This window comes from Apium graveolens, unplaced genomic scaffold, assembly GCF_009905375.1.
Source record: "Apium graveolens cultivar Ventura unplaced genomic scaffold, ASM990537v1 ctg9037, whole genome shotgun sequence".
Taxonomy (NCBI): domain Eukaryota; kingdom Viridiplantae; phylum Streptophyta; class Magnoliopsida; order Apiales; family Apiaceae; genus Apium; species Apium graveolens.
The window spans coordinates 28830-37758 of NW_027421685.1; the positions used below are offsets into that span (position 1 = coordinate 28830).

General features: G+C 33.6%; 1 long non-coding RNA gene across 1 annotated transcript; it reads right to left on the reverse strand.

The window, feature by feature from the left end:
• Positions 1-2769: 2769 nt before the first annotated feature.
• On the reverse strand, positions 2770-5825 carry LOC141705565 (uncharacterized). The gene is made up of 4 exons (XR_012568396.1): positions 5330-5825; positions 3733-3880; positions 3303-3453; positions 2770-3034 (listed from the first exon to the last, which is right to left on the reverse strand). It is a non-coding gene; the product is annotated as an uncharacterized LOC141705565 (long non-coding RNA).
• Between the last annotated feature and the right edge of the window lie 3104 nt (positions 5826-8929).

Here is an 8929-nt window from a genome sequence, read left to right on the forward strand (position 1 = left end):
ATATGTTGGGTGACCAACATCTCCTTATATCGAAATGTGGGGCTCTCTACCACTGTCGCGCATATTTATGAGTTTTATACGAATGACATGCTGTGCAACCATGGTATCAGAAGGGGACAACCATTTCTCAGACAGGGACTTGGTAGTGGATAGGGGATTGTTGGGGTGTCCGACATCTCCCCATAAGGAAACATGGGTCTGCCTGCTACACTATAAAGTTATAGTTCCACCTTCTCCATAAATATATGTTTTTGGCATAATGTTAAACGCTAGGATCCTAACATGACAACAGCTCATCAACTACTAAGAAAATTACCCTATCAATGGCTAAAGTAACAATGAGCAATTGACAGTGACTTAACAGAGCATAAATATTAAATCTAACAAAGCCCATTGGTATATAGAAGATCTCATTTTGAAAATGGGAGCATGAAGAAGAAGAAGAAACACTGTGTTTTTAAGCATGACAAATTGGAGGGTTATTCAAAGTAATGCATCAAGATAAAATCTACTCTCATTGGTCAAGTCTCATGGGAAAGAATGCAAAATCAATATTACTGGATTTAGCAGATTGTGCATTAAATTGACCATGCTTAGTTAAGACAACTGTCTTTGAGAGAAATAGTGTAAAAAGAAACTGTGATATTCTTGTAATTTGCACAAATTATTTCTTCAATATATAACTCAGGTGGCAAGTGAAGAGAAAACCACCTGAAATTTTTTATATCTTCTATTTTTATTTCAGTTTAGCAATTGTTCAAGTTTGAAAAGGTTGAAATTTATAATTTATATTCAACCCCCCTTCTACAAATTACCCCATTATTTGTTGTTAGTGGATAACAATTGGTACCAAAGTACGCCTTCAACTAACAGAGGTTTAAAGATCTTAAATCTATAAAAACAATCATGAGTAAGAAGGATGTTGGTGTGAAGATTTCATTTCTCGACACGAAATTCTATTCTCACTAGAAAGTGAAGATGAGACTTCACTTAATGTCTCAGGATGAGAGCATTGTCAAATGTATTCCCAAAGGTCCTCATATTTTTATTGAGACAATCACATGACTTGCAGCAGCCGATGGAAAGATTGGTGTTGACATGATAGTTGTGAAGAATTCAGATGACTACTCAACAGAGGATCTGGCAGAAGTCAACAAAGAGAATATGACTATAATTATCATACTTAATGGTATATATTCTGACATGTTTGAATGTGTTATGAACATCTCTCGAGCTAAAGATGTTTGGGATACCATTCAAACTCTTTGTGAAGTATCTGATATTCACAAGAGAAAAGAAGATGTAACTTCTCATAAAAAATATGAGAATTTTCACTTTATTCTTGGTGAAGGGTTGAGTGAAACATTCAACATATTCTAAAAGCTGTTGAATTGTCTAAATTCCATGGTAAAGTCTATCAAGTCAAACACTCTAGTCCAAAGTTCTTAAGATTTCTTCCAAATAAATGGAAGTCAACAATTGTCTCAGTTAGAAGCTCATATGAATACTGGTAATACTCTTTTGACATATTTTATAGAATCTAGAAGAATTATGAGCTAGAGATGCAACAGGACGAGTAAATTGTAAAGTGCCAAAAAAAGACAGATTTAGAGCTCTTATTGCAACAAATCACTGTGAGGAGCAAATGGAAGCCAAAGTGCAATTTACAACCATTGAAGCTGAAAAATCAAGCCAAAATCATCAAGGGGAAAAGCTAAAGCTATTGGAATTGAGAATGACTCTTCCTCAGCAGAAGAGCTAGAAGAGCTAGATGAACATATGCCTTCTCAGTCAAAAAGATCACTAGATCATAAATAGCCAATTACAATAAAAAATATTGTTATAGGTCCAAAATATGATGCTGTAGAACCAAAATATTCAAAGGCAATACTTTTATGGTGTTGGTTTTTTCGATGTTGTATTTTGAGTCAATTGCAACACCATGCTTTTCTATGCCAACATAATTTTTTTGTTGAAACAAATTGTAATAGCAACAATATTATTATCCTATACAACCAGAGTTATAAGTTGCCTTTGTGTTAAACATCCTGAAAAATATTAGTGAGACCTATAGTGACACGTCAGTTGCCAACAATGTCACATTAGTACATGTGGGGCCCACATGTGCCACATCATCACATGTGGTGCTCACATGTGCCACATTAACATATGTGTGGCCATATGTGCCACATCGACACATGTGAGGCACATACTTCCACGTCAACACATGTGGTGTCATGACTGCCCCACTAGTAAAATAACTTTTGGCAAATGCAAAACACACTAGCAACATTTTTTAAATGAACTATTACTTTTCCCAATACTTTATAGAAACAATAGAAACACTTTAATTTATATACATAAAAATAAACAATTGATTTTTAAGATACCAGAAAAGTAAATCAAGGTGAACAATATACTACTTAGTAGCCCAAACAATCTTGATTCAACCAAATCATCCAACTATAAGAATTTAGTTCACCTAATTTACGGTAGTCATTTCTTTCCGATATACAACTAAAGAAAAATTAAGAGAAAGTTATCCTCGACAAGAAATTGATTAAAAACCAAAAACTTCTGAGACATGCTACCAGTCACCAAGATCAACATATTTCATTTTTTCATCAGTTATGCCTTTTTGATGTTCTGCTGCTATAAATATAGAAAATGATATTGACAATGTTAATATATTAAATAAAAATATGTCAAGTAAATGTTCTACAACTTGACTTAATCCTTTTTATTTCTTGGAAATTTGCAATGAAAAGTGTTGTGCAATATGTAACAAGAGATTGCATGTAAAAAAAATTCAAAACTATTTATAAATAACAACTTAACTGCTTAAAACAATATTGGCACAATCTGGGAACTTCACTCCTTGATAGCTGCTTTGACTCCAGATCCTATGGACTCTTATGGACTCTGGCGCTTTATAATTAAAAAGTAAATCCGCACTTGCAATAGATTTAACATCCACACTACCGCCAAACTTTTTAATAGAAGCCCTTAATAAGTCAAGATAATTATTTACTTCCTGCAATTCCATTATATCTCAGATCGTTATACAACCCTCGGGATCCCTATCACAACACAATGCTATTTAGTAATACACTATAACCAATCACTCCGGTTAATAACGACTATAGTTAATAATATGCACACACAATATTTTTAGGTACATATCGTTTAATGAATTATATAGGGTAATAATTTGTAATTATAATTGTTCATATTATTGATCAAGTACAATTCCAGTATATCTCAGATTGTATACATCCTTTAATTGTTCAAATGCATTTTACCTGCAACTGGTCAAGCTGGGAGTGTACACCACCATCACTCAACAGCCTAATGAGGTCCAATGTGCCACTTTCAAAAGATTCCTTAATGTACTTAAATTCATCTCCTTCAAAAAGCTTTCCAGACTCCAGAGCAAGGTCGCAGAGCTTTGTACTATAAACAAATAAATTCACAAAGTTAGGAAGATTAGTACATACTCAAAAATAGTTCATTTCAGTTCTCCAACTAACATTAAATTAAATAGTTTAGTTAAAAAATTGGAGCCAGATTTAAATGTGAGTCTTATCATTGTTTTTTTTTCTAATTTGTCTCATCATTGTTCTGTTGTACCTAGACTTGTCCCAAAATCGAAATGTCAAATCAATCTCAATTCTAAAATTGGAATTCATCTGTTGACAATTAATTCTATCAAAATTCTTTAAGAAAAATTACAAGAAGAGGAACAAATTATCCTTGAGCAAAAAATGCGTCCTGCACCGAGAGCATTATGACCAAACTCAATGTTAACCATATCATCCTCGGTAGGAAGCCCCTCAGCAATACCATGTGCCCTCACCAATCTCTATTTATCAGGTGCACCCTTCACATCAAAACAAAGAACAAACCAATAATTATTTATAAACACACACAACTCCGAACAAACAGAAAAACAAAACAGAATAATTGTCGATCATATTATTTATAAACCGATAATATGTGAATAGTCAAGTAAAATTTATATGATGTTACATACTGATCATAAGCAAATAACTAGGGGATCCTTCATAATTAATTTATAATGATCTACAAAAAGAATTATGCTAATTGATTTCAGTAGCTTAGTTATAATTAAAATAATAGAAGTTTTATTGTCTTTGTTTATGACGGTAGATAATCTTAAGAGATGAATTCTTATTATTTGTTAGGATTTTACTTGGTCTTGAACATGTTTTTTTTGACGTAAACATGAAGTGTTAACATCTCTATATAAACAATTTAACTCTTAATTATTTACGACTTTGATTTACTCCACTGACAAACATCAGCTGTCAGTTCTGAAAGTACTCTTTCCTTTTAATAGGTTATTGACTCATTTCTCTTGTTAAACCCTTTTTCATCTATTAACCCTGCCTAGCAAATATAGTACGAGAACTAACCTCCCTATGCCTAGCATTTTCAGCACCTCTAAAGACCACCATGTGCCTAGTATCATGTTATATAAGTAGAATTACTTTTCAGCCTATGAAATCTAGAGACCAAGCAGGACAATATGAATCTTGCCCAACCAGGACAGTGTTATGGGTCCAGCCCAGAATAATTAAGGTTTGGTCCAATATATGTGATACAGATATCACATTAGTGCTGACCTTTGGTTAGAGCAGAGAGAGAAAAAAAAAGGGTTTAACGAAACTGAGCTCAGCCGCTTCAAGTGATCTGATCGAGGAGCAAATGTGGTCTGATTTGGCTGAAATTTGGACAGCTTGTTGGCACTACAACAAAAATCACTAAAATCTACCACAAAAAATCGGTGGAATTTAGCTATAATCGACCATATTCGGTGGATTTTAGTAAATAATCGAAAGGAGCAAGTTGATGGCTTTTAAAGGGGTGGAATTTAAGTTTTGCAGTGGAATTTATTTAAAATCCACCGGATCTTTGGTCGCTTTTATAAAATTGAAATTTTCAAATTTTAAATTTTTTGAAAATTTGAATCTCCCGCCCCAGATCAAATTACACCAAAATCGGTGGACTTTAACATAACATATTTCAAAAAAAAGAAGAAGAATTCAGGCGTGAAGAACCATGTTTCTGCTTCAGGTACAGATGGACGAGTTAACTCAGTCCAGAGTTAAACACAAACCCTTCAACATATACAGATTTAACTACACAATATATATGGCTACCAGAGACATATCAAATAACTTTAAAACTGAATTCATAATTTTAAATAAGATTATATAAACAATTACAATTTGTATATTGAACAGTCATCCCAATCTCCAAAAGTTCACTAGCAACAAAGAAAAGAAAAAATATACACAACTATTACTTGGAGATATCTTGTTGTATGCTTCTACCGTTTTCATTGTTTTGTCTCTGCAAGCAAGCTGTTTTTTTAAGGAGTTCACCCTTTCCTATCATCCGGCTTCTTTCAGAGGCATTAAGCTAGACCGAAACCGAAACCGAAAGACGGTTCTGATCCGTACGAGCCGTTAGTTACTACTGGTAAATGGAATAAAAACGGTTACGACTTAGATAATGTGTTTGAGTGTCCGGTTTGTGGAGGTGGTTTTACGGAGGAGGAGGAGGTGGAGGTAGATAATGTTCGTGATGAAGGTAAGGGGGATAGGGAAAGTGAATTCGAAATGTGTGTTGGTGCATATGTGTCGGGGAAGCCTAATGAAGGATGTGTTGATAGTGGAGGGTGTAAAGAATGGGAGTTTGCAGGATGAGTGAAAAGAAATGAAAGATATAGGATGAATAATAGGGTAAAGATAACACTGAGGTATAGCAGTGTGTGGTGGTTTACTATTGGTTGGTTTAACATCACCTGGATTGGTGAGTTGGCTACCTTGCTATGTGATGGATTCCATGTTTATTTAAGTACTGTAAAGTGCATGTGGCATTGTATGCATTATTTTAACCAACTTGATCAATCAACTAATTGACCATTACATCAGCAAATTATTTAACAAATCACAAACTACTTTCTCATAATTAGTATTAGTGGTTTATGAATTATTTAAATATATTTCTTTTTTCATTAAAGATATTGTGCATCTAACATTATTTTTCATTATAAATTTTATTAATATTTAATTATAATTTATATTAATTTCATAAAATAATGAAATATGGATAAAATAAAATATTTTTTTAACTTAACTTTAATATAAAAGCCACCAAATTCGGTTGTTTTTGTAGTTTACACTATTTGTAATTTTAAGAGGGAAGTTTCCCGCCTATTTATGTTGAATTTGACCAAATAAAAAGGACAACAACATTAAATTCCACCGACTAAAAGCGATCGATTTTAAATTCCACCGTATGCGGTGACTTTTATTCATTAGTTAAAGAAAATACTTGTTGACCTTAAATTTCACCAAAATCGGTGGAATTTAAGGTCGGTGGCTTTTAGTTGGTGGATTTTAGTTATTTTTGTTGTAGTGTGGGGACTCATAGTGTTATATTCTGAATGGTTGGATCGTTGATTTGAGCTTCTGATTGAGAGTTTTGGCTAATTAATTGCTGCTGGCAGATTCTCAATTATTTGGTGATTTCTTTCTCATTTTAGTCTCTGTAATGTTAGTCTCTTATGTATGAGTTTGTTGGTGGGTTGTGAACCTTTGTAAGACTGATTTGGGTTTCTTTAACCCTCAATTTTATCGTAATAAGAGAAATATAAAGGGTGGACTCCTTACACGTCCCGTGGTTTTTACTCTTCACATCGAAAGGGTTTTCCACGTATAAATCTTTGTGTCATTTAATTTATGTTGGTTAATCTTCTGCGTTATATAGTTTGTCATTGGTGAATATTTGTGGTGAATTGAGTAAAGCTATTTGGTTGATTGTTTTGAAGTATTGTATCTTGCGTATTTGGCTGTTTAAATCCCTACAACTTGGTATCAGAGCTAGGCTTCTTTATTTAACTGTGATATGGATTCCGGTAGTGGTACTTCGAGGATAAAATTGACATCAACCAATTATTCAATTTGGAGGCCGATGATGGAAGACTTGTTAAATTACAGAGACTTGTTTGATCCACTTGAAGTAACTAAAAAGGCAGATAGTACAAAATCTATTCCATCCAAACCAGAAAAGATGGAAGATAGAGATTGGGAAAAATTGAAGAAGAAGACTTTGGGAACTATTCGACAGTGGGTTGATATTAGCATATTCAACCACGTTTCTCAGGAGTCAGATCCATATGAATTGTGGAAGAAACTAAAAAGTCTTTATGAAAGGAAGAGCGCTCACAACAAGGCTTCATTGATTAAGAAACTTGTAAATTTAAAGTTGAAAAGTGGGAAATCAGTTTCTGAACATCTTATTGATTTTCAAGATATTATTAACATGCTGACAACTATGAAGCTTGTCTTTGATGATGAGCTGCGTACTTTGTTCTTGTTGAGTTCTTTGCAAGATAGTTGGGAAACTTTGGTTGTGACCGTTAGTAATTCTGCTCCTGTTGGTGTGCTTTCTTTATATATGATAAAAGATCACATGTTTAACGAAGAGACTAGAAAGATCATGGAAAGAATCAAGACACACAAAAGGGTGAAGACGACAAAAATACTATTTCAGCTGTTACCGAAAGTTATAATGATGTCACCTTAATTTATACAGCTAGTGAGTGTCTTCATGCTGATAGTTCAGATTCAGAATGGCTTGTGGATACAGGTGCTTCATTTCACTGTGTTCCTAAAAAAGAGAATTTCCTAAACTATCAAGTTGGTGATTTGGGCAGTGTCAAGATGGAATATCAAAGTTCAGCAAATATAGTTGGATTAGGTGATATTCGTATGAAGACAAGTATTGGGTGCATGCTTACTTTAAAGAATGTACGCCATATCCCTGATCTGAGTCTAAATTTATTATCTGCAAATGTTCTTGATAAAGAAGGATACAAGTATACTTTTTGTGATGGTAAATGGAAATTGTCCAAGGGTTCAATGGTTCAATGACTGTTGCTTGTGGTCAGCTGTGTTGTTCCTTGTATAAAACATACTTGGAAGTATGTTCGGGTGAATTGAATGCAGTTGAAGAAAATAACTCTCCTAACTTGTGGCATCGGAGATTGGGATACATGAGTGACAAAGGATTAAAAATTTTAGCAGGTAAATCATATATTCCTGTTAATAAATCTGTTTCTCGTGACCCTTGTGATCATTGTTTGGCAGGAAAACAATATAGAGCTTCTTTTGCTAAAAAGTCTATGAGAAGACAACAAAAGTTTGATTTAGTATATTATGATGTTTGCGGTCCTATTGAGGTGGAGTCTTTGGGTGCAAGCAAATATTTTGTTACTTTTATTGATGATGCTACTTGGAAGACTTGGGTATATATGCTAAAGAGGAAAAGTGAAGTGTTTGAGATTTTTCAAAACTTTCACGCCTCGGTAGAAAGGGAACAGAAAGAAAGCTTAAATGTCTTTGAACCGATAATGGCGGGGAGTATACTTCCGGTGAATTCAAAAATTATTGCTCACAACATGGAATAGACAAGAGAAAATAGTGCCCCGTACTCCACAACATAATGGCATCGCAGAAAGGATGAATCGAACCATTGTGGAGAAAGTGAGATGTATGCTTAAAATGTCTACTTTACCAAAGACATTTTGGGTGAAGCTGTAAATTGTGCTGTGTACTTGATCAACCGGGCTCCTGTTAGTGTTTGTGCCCTAGAGACTACACTATTATGTTTATATTATGAAACATTTGGATTATTAATTCTGATTATATGGATTATTCTTTAGTAATTTATTATACCTTTATTTTCTACGATAAGATGTTAGATTAATAAATGTCCTTGGAATATGATATATAATTTTATATCTCTAAGTACGTGACTTAGAAATGAGATTATGAGAATAGTATCGATATTCCTAAAGATCCCTAGTCGAGTATTATTATTAAGGGACAATAATAAT